At 39.3% G+C, this 19,773-nt stretch overlaps 1 pseudogene; it reads right to left on the bottom strand.

The window, feature by feature from the left end:
• Nucleotides 1–696: 696 nt before the first annotated feature.
• Nucleotides 697–2,147, bottom strand: LOC136391474 (broad substrate specificity ATP-binding cassette transporter ABCG2 pseudogene; annotated as a pseudogene).
• Between the last annotated feature and the right edge of the window lie 17,626 nt (nt 2,148–19,773).

Raw genomic sequence — 19,773 nt, 5'->3', positions numbered from 1 at the left:
AACTGTTATTGGACAGTCCAGCTCCAGAGGATCTTTGAGGCTGCTATTCTGTTTCAGGTTGACTAAAGTAGAACTTCTATCTTCACTATCAAGTTAGGTTCTGGGTTAAAATAGTTTCATATAATTTGAGGTGCGTGACAAAGATGCATGCCTCAATAAAACACGTAAGTGCTTGTACTTGGAGATAAATCAAGCATGTATATTAAACTAAAATGTAGACTGGATATAAAAAAATGAGATAATCATCATAAATCTGCTTTTAATTTTGAAATATTTGATCCATGATCTCCAAACATTTCAGGACTAAGAAAAATTTTTATACAATTCAAGAGTAGAGCATTATAGAAACAATAAAAGTAGGTATATACATAATAGATATTATATATGTATGATAACATGAGTAAAATGTCTAGTAAATATTTCTATATATTCTTGCATGAAATTTTCCTTTTTTCCTGACCTGTGGTGGCGCAGTGGATAAAGAGTTGATCTGGAAATGCTGAGGTCGCCGGTTCGAAACCCTGAGCTTGCCTGGTCAAGGCACATATGGGAATTGATGCTTCCAGCTACTCCCCCCTTCTCTCTCTCTGTCTCTCTCTCTCCCTCTCTCTCTCTTCTCTAAAAATAAATAAATAAAATAAAAAAAGATTTTCCTTTTTATAAAGTGCAGATAAATCATGTAAACTAGAGAGGAATTTAAGAGAATTTTAAAAGAAATAACAATGTTAATTAGGCAATTTTAAAGAAGATACAAGTCATTAAAGCCAAGGCCATCTAATTCTTCCACTGTTCCCAACGTGACAGATCAATATCCAAGTTTTTCAAGAATTCTTTGCCAGTACATATTGCAAATCTACAAGTATTGTTTACTGTTACACTGAGTCCTGGGGAGAAGTTTTATTCCAAAAATTCATTATGTCGCAAAGCTGTGTAAGTACTGTAGCCATAAGAGCCAAGGTCCAATGATTCTAAGACTGACCAACAGCCCTGAAAAAAAAATCATCATAAAACAAAGGAGATATTTGTAAGAAGTGTTGCTATGAATACCACACTCTGACCACACAGTGCTATCGAACTGGTCAAATAAGCCATCCTCGTAAGAGTAAACACCATGATGAAGAAGTCAGCCACCACTGGTTTCGATCCTAACAAGAGGAATGCTATACAAGTGAATATAATACTTGCTAACATTCTCGTGGGTAGTAAATCAGATGAAAGTTTTCCCAAATAATAAGATGACTGACTGTCATATTCCCTTACATATTCATGTATAAAGCACTCCTTTATGGCCACAAATAGCTCCAGGGATTTCATACTTCTAAAACTTTGGTTGTTTGTCAGAAGAAGAGCACCCCAACTCTTTTCTGGATTCCCATGGGGACACTTTTTAGATCATAGAAAATAGGATCTATAACCAGTCCCAGGATGATTGTTATAATTACTTCCACTATAGATGTCTGGGGACTATCCATTATGTTTTGAAGGAATATTTGGAAATCCAATTGACCTGATGATAGAAGGAGATGGCATAGCAATGTTCTTGAAATTTTCACTGTTCATTTTCTGCACCTTTGATAGTTTATCTAACTCAACTTTTGTGTCTCTGAAGAAAGTGAAATTGACCTGGAACTTAGCTAATTTTTCTATGAGTGGCTTATCTCTCTTAGAAGGCTCTTCAATCTCCTTGGCTTCACCATCTTCATCCTGTGTACTTAATACCACAGCAGAGGAGTCTTCATTAAGGACATCCAGGAAAAAGTCTGCAGAATTATTTTAGGGCTCATAATGGTAACCAGATGATGCAAATACCCTAGGCCCCCTGAGCAGGCCCATGGAACATTAGACTGAAGCCAATAAGATGAAGCTATCAGACAACTTGAAGATGGAATAATGAGGCTGATGAGCAGAGAAGATAATGGTTCATCTCTGTTTAGACATTCTTCTTCAGGAGCAAAAGAAAAATGTTTGCTGAGCGTGAGTCTAAACCAGTTGTGGGCATATGCAGGAACAAGATGCATGGATTATAACAAGCTCCATTCCAATATTAGTCTTTTTTCTTTCTCCTCTAGACACATAATGATAAAGTGAGTTCCAACTTTGAGATCTTTCACTTTAGCCAGACCTCACTCTTTAATGACCATGTTCATTCATTCATATTTTATTTTTCATTTTTTTAATCTATTTCCCTTTTACTCTCTTCTTCTCCCACTTCCCTTTTCCTCCTGCAATCTGTACACTGTTGTCTGCATTTATACGTTTATTTTCCTTTGCTTAATTCTTTCACCTTTTTTAGCCAGCCACACAGGCCCATTTATTGTGATGGCTGTCAGTCTGTTCTCTGTATCTATGAATCTACTTCTATTTTGTTCCTTAGAGTCCACATATAAGTGAAATCAATATGGCACTTGTCTTTCTCTGACTGGCTTAGTATCATAGATTCCAGGCCCATACATACTGTTGCAAAAGTTAAGATTTTCTTATCTATAGCTTGTAAGGTATTTTTCTCCGCTGAGAAGGAAGGAAGGGGCGTAGCCACCAAGTGTGGAATAGTAAAGGCTTTATTCAGTACAGAGCTTTCCTTGGACAAGATTCACTGGCCTGGAAGATGGAGGTCAGGAAAATCACACATGGAGAGACCGCATGGGTAAATTTAAAAAGGGGTCCCTCTAGGGAAGTCGGCTAATATGACGTAGAGAAATCTCACTGGCTGACAGTCGTTTTTTTTCCAAGGACTCCTAGGAAGTTTCTTTTGGCGCGCTTGGTTGTGGGCAGTCCTAGCCAAAGTTCGCGGGCCTAGGTTCCCCATGTGACCATCCTTCATTATCCACCAACCTTACATTCCAATCTTTTTTTTTAAAGATTTTTTATTTATTCATTATAGAGAGGGGGGGGAGAGAGAGAGAGAGAGAGAGAGAGAAAGAGGGAGAGGGAGAAGGGGGGAGGAGCAGGAAGCATCAACTCCCATATGTGCCTTGACCAGGCAAGCCCAGGGTTTTGAACCGGCAACCTCGGCCGTTTCCAGGTTGACACTTTATCCACTGCGCCACCACAGGTCAGGCACATTCCAATCTTTTTGTGTTAATAAGGGGTGCCGCTTATTCATCTGGCTACTTCCTGCTGAATAGGGGCATTGTGGGGAGGGGGAGATCAGAAGGTGGTGGTTTTGACGGATGTCAGGAGGAACATCCGTTTGGCCATGGATTGAGAAACTTTGCTGGTGCGGTTCTGTAAGAATTTTTTTAAAAAAGAGAGAGGCAAATATGAGTTATACGCTGATAATTAGAAGGAGATTTTGGTAGGATAGGGGCAGCCCAGGTAAGAATAGGTGGCTGCTATTAGGAGTTAAGCAGGTTGTAAGAGGAGAGATTTTTGCTTAATTTTTCTTGCAGACAGTTCAGATTGAAGCCTCTTTTATCAGGCCAGTCTTACTGAACAGCATTGCTCCCTGCTTCAGCTCACTCTGGTGGCAGGTTCCTGGTGGGAGGGGCAGGAGCAACAGGAGGGTCTGCATGGCCCAATTTTTTGATGAGCCGCAGACGAGTAAGGCCCAGTGGTTCTGACTCCCAGCAATCCTGTATGGGAGCAAGTTTGAGGCAAGAGACATGGTACCAAGGTGTTTGCCCTTGGAGCTTAGCTGCAGTAGGAGTAGTCAGTATTACGGTATGAGGTCCCATCCACCTGGGCTGCAGGGAGCCAGGCTGGAGCTCTCTTAGAAGAATGCTGTCTCCTGGTTGGAGGGGGACTGCTGGCTGTGTTTCATCTGGACCCCCTATGGGAGGAAGGGTCTGGTCCATGTGTTCCCTGAGAAGATGGTAAAGCAAAGACAGAAAGGGGAGGTATGTGGCAGGAGGAGGGGGGTTGACAGGTAAGCTGCGATTAATTAGGAATGGTCTACTGTAAACCAGCTCAAAGGGGCTAAGTCCAGTGGGGTTTTGCGGGGTTGCCCTGATTCTGGTGAGTGCCAGGGGGAGGAGGTTTGGCCAGGAGAGCCTGGTTTCAATGGAGAGTTTAGTTAGCTGACTCTTCAGGATGCCATGGGTGCTCTCCACCTTACCCGATGATTGAGGGTGATGGGTATGTGGAGCTTCCAGGTGATGTTGAGAGAGGTGGAAACCTACTGGACTATTTGGGCAGTGAAGGCTGGGCCGTTGTCTGACTGGATGGTAGTCGGCAATCCAAACCACGGGATGATGTTTTCAACGAGAATGGAGGCAACGGTGTCTGCTGTCTCTTGAGAAGTTGGAAAGGCTTCTATCCATCCTGAAAAAGTGTCAACAAAAGTTAAGAGATAACAGAGATTTTTGTGAGGGGGCATATGAGTGAAGTCAATCTGCCAATCCTGGCCTGGCACGTGCCCTCTCAGCTGATGAGTAGGGAAGTGGGGGCGGAGTCCCCCTTGTGTAGAGGCTTTGGAACAGACAGCACATGCTGCGTGCATGTACCTTTTCGATAGTCTGCTGGAGGCCTGGGAAGAAAAAGAGTGGTTGTAAGAACCGATAGAGAGCTTTTGGCCCTATATGTAAGGAACAGTGGATATCAGAAAGGTGAGTTTCAGCCTGTCCTTTTGGTAAGGCAATTCTATCTCCAAGAAATATCCATCCCTGGTTGCACACGTCTCCACCCTTTTTGAGGAGGGTCTATTCTTCCTCAGGAGTGTAGGAAGGTTTCAAGGAGGTGAAGAGAAACATGAGAGGAGAGGGGGAGGCTCCCAGGGTGAGGTTTTGAGCTGTCGCCTCTGCCCGAGCATTTCCCAAGGCCACCGGGTCCTGAGTGGTTTGATGCCCCTACAATGTACCACAGCCACCTCAGTGGGAAGCTGTAATGCCTGCAAAAGTTTAGAAAGGAGGGTAGCATTGATTATGGGGGAGCCCCTTTCCTTCCAGAGGGCAGAGTGGCTGTGGGTGATAAGAAAAGCATATTTAGAGTCAGTATATATAGTTACGCATTTTCCCTGGGCCAGAGTGAGTGCCTGCGTGAGGGCAATCAGCTCTGCTTTCTGGGAGGTGGTGCCCTCTGGCAGCTGTTGAGCTTCTAGGGTGGAGGAGGTGGTGACCACCACGTAGGCTGCCTGTCATCATCCATCGGGTGCCTGTACCAAGCTCCCATCTACAAAGAGTATTAGATCTGGATCTTTTAAAGGAGAATCTGATAATCCATCTTGAGGCCTGTTGAGAAAATCTATTAGTTCCATACAGGAGTGGGTGGGTTCCAGAAGTGTCGCTGGAGCTGGCAGTAGAGTGGCTGGGTTGAGTCTGGGAGAGGGTAAAAGAGTGACTGAAGGATTTTCGATGAACAGGAGGTGAAATTCTTGTAGGCGGGAAGGACTTAATAGAGAAAGAGATTTCTGTGATAGGAGGTCAGTGAGCCTGTGGGAGGAGAATACAGTGATGGGTTGGGAAAGGGTGAGCTTAGTAGCCTCCTTGGTGAGTTCAGCTGCTGCGCCCAGTGCCCGGAGGCAGGGCTGCCAGCCTTTGACGGTGCTGTCCAGTTGTTTAGAGAGATATGCCACAGAGCGGTATGTAGGCCCCACAGGTTGAGTTAACACGCCAACAGCATTACCGTGCTTTTCATCAGTGAAAAGATGGAAGGGGTGTCTGGGGTCAGGTAAAGCGAGAGGGGGAGAGGAGATGAGAGCATCTCAAAGGGTACAGAAAGCCCTTTTGACGGTGTTGGGGGATGTGAGAGGTCCCGTAGGAGTCTCTTTTGCAGCCTCGTAGAGGGGTTTGGCTAAGAGAGCAAAATTGGGAATCCAGTGTCTAAAAAAGCCTATTAGACCAAGGAAAGAAAGAATCTGATCAGCGGTGGTAGGTGGTTGGAGACTGCGAATGGTCCGAGTTCGATCTAGGGTGAGACCTCGGGTGGTGGGAGTCAAGGCAATGCCCAGATAGACTACAGACTGAGAGTGAAGTTGAGCCTTAGTAGGGAGACACGATATCCCTTCATGGCAAGAAAGTTAAGAAGGGTAGCTGTGTGTCTTCTTGAGGCATACAGGAAGGGACTGCAGAGAAGTAAGTCATCTACATATTGTAAGAGAGTACTAGTCTCGAGATCGCATGCAGCTAAGTCCCAAGCCAGTGCCTCTCCAAACAGGTGTGGGCTGTCTCTGAACCCCTGGGGCAGGACGATCCACATAAGCTGCATTAGTGTCTGGATCAGTCCAAGTAAAGGCAAACAGAAAGTAAGAGTCAGGGTGTAGAGGAATGGTAAAGAAGGCATCCTTGAGATCTAGGACTGTGAAGTGAGTGGTGTCTGACGGAATGTGTGACAGTAACGTGTAAGGATTAGGGACTACTGGATGGAGGGGAACTTCTGCCTCGTTGATTAGGCGTAAGTCTTGTACAAGGTGATAAGCTCCTGAAGGTTTTCGAACAGGAAGGATGGGGGTATTGCAGGGAGAGTCCATGGGGATGAGTAAGCCTTGGTTTAAGAGGCGAGTAATTATGGGTTTAAGGCCCTGGCAGTGACTTGCTGAAATAGGGAATTGGGGCCTAGATGGAAATTGGAAGGGATTCTTTAAGCGGATGTATACAGGTGGGTGGTGGGTTGCTACCACAGGGGTAGAAGTGTCCCAGACTTGAGGGTTGACAACATCTGGTGGAATAGGAGGTGTGACTGGGTTAGGGTGATCTGTGGTAGTGGTAGGGTCTTTAGTCAGGAGTGGTAGGAGTAGGTGGAAAAATGTTGTCAGCTGGATAGTGGCTCCAAGACTGTGTAGAATGTCTCAACCCAGAAGGGGTACAGGGCATGATGGCATGACTAAGAACGAGTGCAAAAAGGGGATTCCATCCAAACTGCATGTCAGAGGTGGTGTGAGAAGAGGAGAAATAGGGGTCCCATCCACTCCCATAACCGAGACCTGTGAGGGAACTAGAAGTCCAGAGTGTGATGGCAAAACAGAGAAGGTAGCCCCCGTGTCCATAAGAAATTATATGGACTTACCCGCTACCTGTAGCATCACCCTTGGCTCAGAGAGAGTAATGGGGGTCTCCAAGTCTGGGCCGCATCAGTCATCTGCAAGGCCTAGGAATTCAAATGATGGCCCCGCCTGGCTGGCTTGGCCTCCCATCTGAGCAGCCTGTCTTCCACGTAGAGATGTCGAGGATGAGCCTGATGCCAAAAGGAGACAATCGCTCCACCAATGACCAGGCTGCTTGCATTTATAAGGGGCAGGGCTTAGTGGGCAGCCTCTGGCAGGGGCACTGCCGGGACCAATGACCCTCCTTGCCACACTTACACTTAAAGCAAGCTCCTGGTGGGGATCCTCTTGGTGGCCCGGACCTAGGTCGAGCACCCTCTGTGCCTTGCCCTTGTAGCTCTGGCCTTAGAACTGCCACAAGAGCCTGGGTTTGGAGTGATACCTTCTGCTGCATGTGGGCCCGGCGTTCAGCCTCGGCCTGTTCCTCTCGACTGTTAAAAACCTTAAATGCCATGTTCATCAGGTCTCGGATAGGAGCCTGGGGGGCCTTCTTCTCCCTTTTTAAGTTTCCTCCGAATGTCCAAGGCCATTTGGGAAATAAAGTGAGTGGCTAATACAGGGCCCCGGCATTGGAGGTAGGGTCTAAACGAGTGTGAGGACCATAGCGTCAGTAAGGTGATTTAAGAAGAGAGCCGGATTTTCCTCAGGTCCTTGAGTAATTTCCCTTAATTTGTCATAATTAACTACCTTTTGTGCTGCATCCTGCATGCCAGCTACAAGACATTCCATCATTTGGTCTCGTCATCTCCTACCTGTTTGTTCCATCTGGTAATTCCAGTTAGGGTTCGTGTCAGGGACCGCCTCTGGGCCCACCGGCATTTGAGGGTTTGAGGCGTGGACCTTATCTGCATGAGCTTGTGCCGCCATCTGGATTCGGTCCCGTTCATCGGGGGTAAGGGTAGAAGACATAATAATATAGAGATCATGCCAAGTGAGGTCATATGCCTGAGTAAGATATTGGAATTCCTTGGTATAGTTGGTAGGATTAGAAGAGTAAGAGCCCAAACGCTTTTCAATTACAGACAGATCAGAGAGGGAGAAAGGCACATGAACCCAAACAACTCCTCTGCTCGGGCCAGAGGAGAGCGCAGAGGAGAGGGCAGAGGAGAGGGCAGAGGAGGTTGGCTTCCTCTTGTGGCCTGGAGTGAGATCGGATGTGAGTGCTGACTGGAGAGGAGAGAGAGAGAGCATCATTTGCAGGTTGGGAAGCAGGATCTAGCAAAGAGGGGGGAGGAGTCCGATGGGACTGAGGGAGCCGAGGGAGTCTTGCAGGGGGGGAAGAGAGTTCCTCGGGGGAGTCGGCAAAGGAGGAGAGATCTGGAGTGGAGGGTTTAGCTGAGGTTTCTCTGGCCAAGAGGACATGCATTGTAGAGCAACCACCACAGAGGTTAGGATGAGAATGTAGATGCCAAAACCCCGGAATATAAGGGATTTCTGACCACTTTCCAGCCTCCTGGCAATAATTCCGTAAATCAGTAAGGATGTTAAAATTGAAAGTCCCTTCCTGAGGCCACCTGGTCTGGTTATCCAGCGAGTATTGTGGCCAGGCTACGCTACAGAAGAAGATTAATTTCTTCTTTTTTAGGGAACAATCAATGTTTGAGAGATTCCGGATTAGGCACCCAGAGGTGTTTTAGAGTCAGGTTTGAATCCCTTTGCCCCCATGGTCACCCTCAGTTCTCGGAGCGGTCAGATTTGAGTATTAGCATCCTAAATCTCAAGGTCTGGCCATGGATGGAAAAGGTAAAGTGTATGTGCTCCGGACGTCTCCGAAAGCACACACACTTGGTCGGAAAATAAGTCCCTGACACAGCTGCGGTTTCGGACAGGGATTCTCGGAGGAAAGAACTGAGGCGGGGGGAGGCTGGAGGTGGGGAACTTACCACACTGTGAGCCGAAGTAGGTGGAAGGTCGGAGATCCTGGTTCTTACTCGGAGGGAAGGGGAGGGGAGTGGTCCTTGCAGACTTCTAACTCCTCCCAGGATTTTGGCACCAAAATGTAAGGTATTTTTCCCTACCGAGAAGGAAGGAAGGGGTGTAGCCACCAAGTGTAGAATAGTAAAGGCTTTATTCAGTACAGTGCATTCCTTGGATGAGATTCACTGGCCTGGAAGATGGAGGTCAGGAAAATCGCACATGGAGAGACCGCGTGGGTAGATTTAAAAAGGGGTCCCTCTAGGGAAGTCAGGCTAATATGACGTAGAGAAATCTCACTGGCTGACAGTCACTTTTTTCCCAAGGACTCCTAGGAAGTTTCTTTTGGTGTGCTTGGCTGTGGGTGATCCTAGCCAAAGTTTGCGGGCCTAGGTTCCCCACGTGACCATCCCTCATTATCCACCTACCTTACATAGCTGAGTAGTATTTTATTGTATAATTGTACCACAGCTTTTTTATCCACTCATCAACTGATGGACACTTGGGCTGTTTCCAAATCTTGGCTATTGTAAATAACAGTGCAATGAACATGGGGGTGGTTATATTCTTTTCAATTAGTGTTTCAGAATTCTTTGGTTATATTTTCAGAAGTGAAATTGCTGAACCATTTGGCAGTTTTATTTTTAATTTTTGAAGTAACTCAATACTGCTTTCTATAGTGGCTATATCAATTGGTATTCCCACTAATAGCACACAAAGGTTCCCTTTTCTCCACATTCTTGCCAAAACTTGTTTTTTGTTGATTTTATTGATGACAGTCATGTTGACAAGTGGCAGGCAATATCTCATTGTCATTTTAATTTACAATCATTTTATGATTAGTAATGTTGAGCATATTTTCATGTGTCTATTAGCCAACTCTATACTTTTTTTGGAGAAGTGTCTATTTAGGTTCTTTGCCCATTTTTAAATTAAATTGTTTGATTTTTGATGTTGAGTTTTATAAGTTTTTTGTAAATTTTGGATTTTAAGCCTTTATCAGATGTATCAGTGAATATGTTCTTCCATTCAATGGGTTGTCTTTTCATTTTGTTGATTGTTTCTTTTGCTGTAAAAAAAACCTTTTTAGTCTGATGTAGTCTGATTTGTTTATTCTTCTTTTATTTCCCTTGCCTGAGGTGATATATCAGAAAAAAATATTGCTTCAAAAAATGTCTGAGATTTTATTGCTTATATATTTCTCTTGAATTCTTATGATTTTGACTCTATCATTTAATCCATTTGAGACAACTGTAAATTGTCTCTCATGGTCAGAGTTCCCATCATAACATCATCTTGTACCACATCACTTGAGTTACTTTTAAAATTGACAAATTGAGGTGCTCATTTATCAAAACATTTCTAGATAATACCTTGAATTTTTCCTTGCAGCTAAGATACCTAACAACAAAGATTTACTTCTACCTGTGGGTCTCAGAATGGCATTGAAACCAGGTCTTATGATCCCATTACTACTCATAAGTATTATTTTCTCAACTGCTTTTTGACCAAATAGAAAGCCATTCTTAATTTTTACTCATAGTAGATATTATGAAAACTTAACACAGCTCCTTCAGCAAATGTGTTCATATTGTTGGAGGTTATCTCATAAAGGTCATTTGTGTTTCCTTATGGCATCAGGATAAAAACTTACTCATTACTGGAAAATATCTGGAGAAATTTTGCCTTTCTTGTCTGGCCTAGATAGATTTGGTCACCACTGGTGCCTGTGCCCTCCATGAAATATTTTTAAGTAAAAACAGTTACAAAGACATTATGTCTGTTATGACCTCATCTTGGTAAATTAAAAATGTTTATATTTATTTGAGCATATATATAATAAAAAAGTTGAAAAACTATAGATCAAATTAAAATGTAATATATGAGTCTCTGATTTCTAAAAAATATTGCATTTTTTTCATATGCTTAGCTATGTTTTTAAATGGTACTATTTTTTGTTCATAAAATAAAATATGGAATAACCATATACATGAATAGATAACTTGAAGTTTTCCATTATAAACATTTAGGTATATAAGACAAGTTCTATCAAATATTCTTGTATATGCATAATAGACATCATATAAAGCAAAGCACAATTTCTCATTTTCTGCACTTATGAAAGAGTTCAAAATAAGCTTAACAAACCTTCAATGGTAAGGTTGGTGTTGTTGCTTCTCTACATTGATGGGTATGTGAGGATGGATGGGGGCTATTTTTATAAGTTAGCACACTGAGTTTTAGCAGAAAAATAAATATAAAATTACATCCTAAAGTAATTGCATTTGTATGAAAACACACTCTAAACCCAGAGTGCAGAAGAGATTCAAGGTAATGCATTTAAAATTTTTAGCTCATAAGTTTACAAAGCTTACTAGGATTTCTATTGCTGCATAACAAATTCTCACAATACTACTAGCTTAAAAGAACCTTATATCCATGAGTTTTATGGGTTTAGAATTCAGAAAGAGAATAGTAGAAGTTTTTTATTTGTTGCATGATGTCTTGGGCATATGCCTATGAAGAACTGACCAATAGGGATGACTCCAGGGTGATGGTTGAAATCAACCAAAGAGTCTTCACATGTTTGTGAGTTGACTTTGGTTGCTGTGTAGGAACTCAGAAAGAATTCACAGGAACACTAATATGTGGTCTTTTCATGGGCTTACCCACTTAATGAAGACCCCAAGGTCCCACTCAAAGTAAAGTGTCCCAGCAAACAAGTCAGAATCAACATTAGCTTTTATGACATAAAAATTTCAGAAGTCACTACATTATTTGTTAAATGTGAGTTTTATATAAGCAAAGATTTAAAGGAAGAGGACAGAGAAACTACCTCAATGAGAAGAGTGTTAAAGGACTGTGGATATACTTTAAAACTGCCGCAGTCTGAATTTTGGCTATAAGTTACTTTGATATTCCTCCCAATTGCAAAACATACCTTCTCCCAAGATCCCTCAAAACTTTTAATTCATTACCACATCAAGCTCAGTATCAAGGTCCAGGATCTCATATTCTAAATCAGAGCCAAGTCAGATGAATTTCTTCAGATATAGTTTCTCTTGATATGAAGACCTGTGAAGCAAAAACAAAACAAAACAAAAATAAAAACACATTTTCTGCCCCCCTGCCCAAACCCCTCTCATAAACATATGCGACATCTACAGTGAGACAGACTTTAGAAAACTGCTATTGACACATCCACTTAATTTGTAATTTAAAAGGTTACAAATCATAAGCTTAAACTATAAAATTACAAAACATGTTAGGAAACAATTGAAAATAATAAAATATAACAAATGTCAACTAAAAGTATGTTTAGAATGCCAAGAATTTACAGGTATTATATATGGTAAATTAAATATTAATACAATTAAAATAAAAATTTTAAATATAATCTATCATAAGGCACTGGATATTGGTTTAAAATAAAGAATTTTAAGAATAAAAATATTATTAAATTTAAAACACATTGCTTGGGTAAAAGAGCAATTTGTGATAAAACTGAAGACAGTTAACTAGAATAAATGACTAAGAAGAATTCAGATTAGTGGAGAAAAGTAAAAACAAAAATATGTGTGGTTTAAGAGACTTGTGGGATAAAATTATAGAGTATAACATATTCCAGTGGAGTCTCCTTAAAAAAAAACAGGTCAATACGTGATGTGATAATAAGTGAAAATATTCAGGAGTTATCTTAAATTTTTGGATTCTAAAGCTATAATCAGTCCCAAATGAGAATAAATAACAATAAACTTATACCTCGAAATATTCTAAACTTCAGAGACAGAGACCTTATAAGCACCCTGGCGAAAAAGAACAACTACAAACAAACTATAAGCTTGACATTAAAATTGACATAGACAAAACATCAAGACAATATTATATATTCAGAGTTCTTAGAGAAAAATAATTATTAGTGTAGCATTACAACTCAAGTACACTACCAGTAGGAGTGGGCATAAAAAAGACATTTTCTAGAGAAACTATGAATGAGAGTCTACCATTCATAGAAATTCATAAAAAAGTCTTACCAAGGATATCATTTAGGAGAAGGAAATCTCCACATACTTAAAAGCAATAAATACTAGGTAAAGTAATGATTAAAAGATCTGTTAAACAATTGGATAAATCTAATTAAAGCTTACTAATTTCGAAGATATAAAAATTATGTACAGAAAAATTGTCTGAAACAGGGAGCAGTGGAATCATTAGAGGAAATTGATAATAAGCATATTCTATTTATCTTTGGAGGAAAATAATCATAACCACTAACTTTAAACTGTCAAAAAATTATGCTTATTAAAATTGCTGAAATATCAAGAAAGTAAGAGAAAGGAGATAAAAGTGGGAAAAATCTGTTGTTTTACCCCAATACATTCAATAAAAAAATTATAGAAGACAAGAATTTGATAAATTCTTTCATGACAAAGAACTTAGTTGGATAAAATATAGCAAACATCATTGCACATGTATACTAAATTCTGAGTAGTGTAAGTGCAACCCCTCAGTTCAAGAAACATAGAATAAATCAAACACTAGAGTAGAAAGTGAGAACAGATTAGCAGCTGTGCTAGGAGGCATGCCCTTTATAGTGATAACTAAAGGTTTAGCTGATAATGGTCCAAAGACAACATGTAAGCTGAAAACTTGGGCAGAACGTGTTTGCTGATGCCTCAGCTGTGCTTGGTGACATTTGTTGATAGTGGTAACCAAAGAGCCTGAGTGCTAATGGTCATGGAGGTGCAGGGTTAAGGTAGGATGTAGGAATTTGAGAAACAGATTCTGGCATTAAGCCTGGATTTTCAGAGGGTCTCTGTCTTCTGTGTAAATGTGGACAAAAAATGGAAATGCCCACCTTCAAAAGGAAATAAAAGAAAATATTGTCTGTTTCAGTTTTGGTTGTGGATAGGGTAGAAAGAAAAAACTCTCCCTGACATTTTGTGACCACATGTTTCCATTCACATGTGTTTTGTGTTAATATTTCTACTACTTTTCATGAGAGGTCTAGGAACTCAGACAACACAGGATTTCTGAGATAAAGTTCAACCAAATATAAACTTTATTCTAAAATAACAAAATATAAGATGAAGCAAGCTACCATGATGTCAGTAGCAGAGATAAACAAATAACACCATTAATCTATCAAGAATCAAAAAATATTTATAGGATTATTAAATGGAGAGTATGTGGTATAGACTAGTTAGTTGCTCTCCCAATTTAGTTCATCTTCCTCTTGGATTCTGAGATGCAATGATTACATTACCAAGTTTCTCTTGTGGTTGTCTATGGTCATATGACCAACTTTTGGCCTATTGAATGTGTTTAAGAATCATGTATGTCATTTCCAGGCCTAGTTGATATAAACATCTAACGTGCAATCCTACATTTTCTTTTTTTCACATTCTTATAGACTGCAGAGGACAGAATTAGTTTGGAGAAGTGGGACCCAAGATGCTGAAATTATATACTAGAATAGGCACATGGAAGACCACCCAGCACCAAACACCTGATTGATGTAATACATTTACATTTTCAAGGAATATGTGGCACAGAGATTGGTCTGTAGTTGCAGCAATAGCTAGCAGTAAGCAAATTAATAAACTATACAAGTGTTTATATGTGACTAAATCAATAAAGGAGATATTCAAAGTAAAAAAAAAAAATCTAAATTTTTCTTTCCTTCTCAGTAAGGATCAGAAAGATTTGGAAAAGAATCAAAGCAAATACATATAAATTAAAATTTTAGTAATTAAATTTAAATACAGCATTTAATAGTTTTAAGTTCAGATTAATTGGAATTGAAGGGAGTAGTAAATGAGAAGGATTGTCCAGAATACAAGTTATGCAGAATGTAGAACAAAGATATAAAATGGTGGGAAAGTGATAGAATAAGGAGACATGGAGAAATGCCAAAATAGTTTTTATAAGGGTTTTTAAACAAGAAGAGAGAAAGAGAGGAGAGGCACAATTTTATGACATAAGGAATGAGAATGTTTCAGTTCTGATGAAAGGACCATGTTAAGGAAGCACAATATACCCCAAACAGGTAATAAGAAATCTATACTTAAACACCCATGACACTGATGATCACAATTTAAAAAATGATCTTAAAAGCAATCTAAGAAAAGCCATATTATCAAGAAATTACACTGATAGCAGATTCTCAATTATAACAACAATATCCATTAAGTGTGGAAAAATATTATTCAGAGTACTGAGAAATTTTATGCGTCAAATTGGCTAACTTAAACCGGAGGGATTATTTTATTATTTATTATTATATTGTTTTACAGATTAAGAATGTTTACCATCAGTAGGTCTTTGTTAAAGAAAATTTCAGGAAGAAGAAAACAACATACTGAATGGAGAACTGAATTTATTAAATCAATTGAGCAGGAGAAAATATTATTAATATTAAATACAAACCAACCACAATACTCCATTCTTTTGTTCTGTTTTTTATTGGACTATTTTACTCATGTAATCTATAATTTGAACATCTTTAAAGGAAATGTTTTTAATGCTAATGAGGCAGTGTTACTCAAAATTTTAGTTTATTTAGAGTTGGTACCTACTCAAATGGCTGCAAGTTAATCTCTCAATAAGAGCAGATAGAGAACACATATGATTTGTTAGTGTTTGTAAAGTAAGGTTTAATAAGAAATTCCACAAAAAGTGTATGATATCATGCCACAATATACAAACTCATCACTAGCAAGAAGATAAAAAGCAAAAGAAAGTAAACAAAAGAAAATGAAAGAAGAGGAAGAGAAGGAGAGCATGAGGAGAAAAAATACTTAATGTGCCACATGTAATTGCAAGGTGAAATTAATATAACTTTTAAAAATACTTAACAATGCTTTCATATTCCTTATCAAAGTCTTCACTTTAAAAGTAAATGATAGTATTAATAAAATTCTAAAAGCTCTTTCTATCAAGGAAAATTTAGTGATTAAACATTTTAATTTAACTAAGAAATACATTGCATATGTTATTTAAAACTAAACAGATGCTAAGTAAATATATCCTTATTCACTGAGAGAAAAATATGTTATAAATTGTAGGTATGGGAATTATCATGAGAATCTTTTTTATGGCCTATGTATTAAGTACATATGACATGTTAATATGTACTAGTGATTTATTTCTTGATTTCTCCATATTTTGAGATTTTGATCTAAGGTTATTAAACATGGGAGATTCTGCTAGTTGTTAAAAAGTAAAGAAAGAATCCAATTAGAGCTAAATGGGAAGAATTAAACAAATTAACTGTCTATATGACTGTCATTACAAGCAATGTAAAGATTGTTAATGCCAACCTCCACACTATTTCTTAAGCATGTGTTTCTTACATAAAAAAGGTGAATGAGACCCTGGCCATTTGGCTCAGTGGTAGAGCGTCGGCCTGCCGTGCAAAAGTCCCGGGGTTCGATTCCCGGCCAGGGCACACAGGAGAAGCGCCCATCTGCTTCTCCACCCCTCCCCCTCTCCTTCCTCTCTGTCTCTCTCTTCCCCTCTCGCAGCCAAGGCTCCATTGGAGCAAAGATGGCTCGGGCACTGGGGATGGCTCCTTGGCCTCTGCCCCAGGCACTAGAGTGGCTCTGGTCGCAACAGAGCAACGCCCCCTGGTGGGCAGAGCGTCACCTCCTGGTGGGCGTGCCGGGTGGATCCCGGTCGGGCGCATGCAGGAGTCTGTCTGACTGTCTCTCCCCGTTTCCAGCTTCAGAAAAATAAATAAATAAATAAATAAATAAATAAATAAATAAATAAATAAAGGTGAATGATAATAATTTTATCACAAACCCATTTTCCTAAGTAAAGTGATATGTATTGTGGCACATTTATTTACTGCCACATCTAAATTCTTTTACATCTACATTAGTGGAGTGCTCAAAACTTTTCTTCTAATACACAGAAAGGCAAAAATATTCATATTAACTGTTTTCCTCATTCTTTCTGAAATAAAATGAAGTTGTATTCTCTGTTAAAGCAGTTGAAACAATTCACTCACAATGAGATGGGACGAGAGAAAGAAAGAGAACGACACAACCATTAATTCAAAGAATCCTTACAAAACATTGGTATAATAATGATTTATGAGAATGTACTGACTGGGGACACGCCCAAGCTATGTTACTATGTAAAATAAATAGCCCAATCTACTGTACTATGAATTCCTGCCAGTTCTTAGTAAGGGTTAGAGCTCTGTTTTGACTATTAAACAGCAATAGTAACATCTGGAAATGTGAAGGTCAAAGGTCATTTTCCTCATAAAACTGCACCAGCATGATTCACAATAACCTGCATCTGACCTTGGCATGAACTGTGGACTGCTGCTGATTTTACTGTGTAAAAAATTAAAAACCCATTCTTTTGTTCTGTTGTGATTTTATTTTGGCAACCTGTCTTACTTAAACAACTAGTGTAGTATTTAAAAATTCCAAATGCTTCATTCTTATATTTAAATTAAAAAATGTCCATTTATGCTGAAATTCATTATAGTACATGTTATTGTAACACTTGCAAGACAAAGTTTTATTAAAGTAAAAACGTTTCCATATTCAAAGCTTACATGTTATTTTCCACTTCTTGTGTTGATAATTGAATGTATTATATTTACATTTGAAAGTATGAACTATTTGAAATGATTTTTAAAACAGAACTCCTGAATTTTTTTCTCTCATTATTACTTTCAGATCTTGCCTCACAATATTTGTAGACTACATGCTTGTGTACCCTCAAATTCATAGATTGAAATCTTAATGTACAGAGCTGTTATATTTGGAGATAGGGCCTTTAAAGAGCTAATAAAGGTTAAGTGAGGTCAAATGGAAGAGGCTCTGATCTGATGGGATTAATGTCCTTATTAGCCATTCATAGAGAGACCAGAGGTCTTACTGACTCCCTATGCAGAAAGAAGTCATGTGAGCAAAAGGGAAATGACAATCGCCTACAAATCAAGGAAGCCTCATCAAGTAAGAAACTATACTGGCACCCTGATTTTTAAATTCCAGTTTTCAGAATTGTAAGAAAATAAATTTCTGTTGTTTCAGCCACCCAGTCTGTGGTATTTCATCACGGCAGTCTGTGCTGACTCATGCACTACTTGAGGTTTTCCAGAGGATGATGTGTTCAGGACTACCCTCCCAAAGCAATATTTCATTGAGGTTAAAGCATGTGGTTGGAGTGCATGCTGTTCACCCATACTGAGTAATATTGAGAGAGAACGGATTATTTTCAAAGGAAGCTAATTATTATGATTTGAATAGTCATCTTTATATGTAGATCATAGAACTAACTAGTAACTAAGTCTTAACTGTTAGTTGGACAACTTCTAAACATGATATATAACTGAATAAAATGTCATCACATAGAGGGCAACAAATAAAAATAACTTAAAAGTATCATATACAAAAATACTTTTGCATGATTTAGGGCAGAAAAAATTAATTCACCTTTTCCTCTCCCTTCCCCTCCATTTGTATAAAATTTACTCAAATCTCTCTTAATTTAGATTGCTGCATGAATATAAAAATCCTTTAACTGCACTTGTGTTGCTCCATTGATCATAGAAACCATTGGAAACTATTTTAGCAGAGGTCGTGGGTTCATTTGAAAATACAGAACACCTAGAGAGCAGATGGTCTGTTAATTGTGTAAATTAGATGCCATTGGCAAGTCAATGTTCCACTACTTCTCTCAGCAACTTCCTTTTCCTAGTACTCATTAATTCTTAACCTAGTTATTAGATCATGCTATTTAACTGCTTGCAACTTACTGAAAGAGTAAATTTCTGGTTGGTTAAATTGGCTTTTAAAAATTAGGCCCTGACCAGTTGGCTCAGTGGTAGAGCATCAGTCCAGTGTGTGGATGTCCTGGATTTGATTCCTGGTCAGGGCACACAGAAAAAAAGCCCATATGCTTCCCCACCCCTCCTCTTTTCACTCTCTCTCCCTTCCTCTCCTGCAGCCATGGCTCGATTGGAGTGAGTTGGACCTGGGCGCTGAGGATGGCTCCATGGCCTTTGCCTCAGACACTATGAAGAGCTCAGTTGCTGAGTAACAGAGCAATGCCCCAGATGGACAGAGCATTGCACTGTAGGTGGCTTGCCAGGTGGATCCTGGTCAGGATGCATGTGGAGTCAGTCTCTGCCTCCCCTCCTTTCAATGAATACTAATGATAATTTTAAAAAATCACAATTTATGTCAATTTAGTTGTTTCTTGTTAGAGAAAAGAAAAATTAAACATTCAATGATGATGATCTCTAATCAGCATATAATTGATTTGTTACTAGATTGGGTGGGGTGGATAGTGGTTGGTTGCAATGGACTACTAAAGAGACTATCATCCTAAATGTTGAACTAAAAACAGTTATGTTCCTGGTGAAACTAAGATATTGTTCCTAGGGTAAGAAAGGTAAAACTTGATAATCATTAAATTACATGTTTTAAGAAAAAAAATGATTTATTTAATTATATTTCCATCATAATAAATATTTTTATATATTTGAAAAGTGCTTTAGTGAGTTTCTTTGTATTGAGTTTTATTGCTAAAAAAAGCTATGTGATCTATGATTAATTATATATGCTATTTTATAAGTACCAGGTGCTTGTCAGTTAGCATCAGTCAGTTTTCTATTATTATCTATAGACAAATGTTCCTTGTTAAAAAAAAAAAACAGAAGTACTGAGAACTATGAAAGGGTGAGTCTAGTCTGGGTTATAGTTGGCTTCATTTGATATGTTACAGCTGATACCTAGTTTCTTTAAATAACATATTAGTATCAAAGGATTGAGCAGGAAAAAAACCAATAGGTTTTGACCTTAGAGGCATTAAAGCAGATGAATTTAAAAGACTGCTTCCTTAAAAAAAAATTTTTT

The sequence above is a fragment of the Saccopteryx leptura genome, chromosome 2, assembly GCF_036850995.1.
Source record: "Saccopteryx leptura isolate mSacLep1 chromosome 2, mSacLep1_pri_phased_curated, whole genome shotgun sequence".
In the NCBI taxonomy this organism is placed as follows: Eukaryota; Metazoa; Chordata; class Mammalia; order Chiroptera; family Emballonuridae; genus Saccopteryx; species Saccopteryx leptura.
This window is presented reverse-complemented; position numbering and strand designations above follow the sequence as displayed.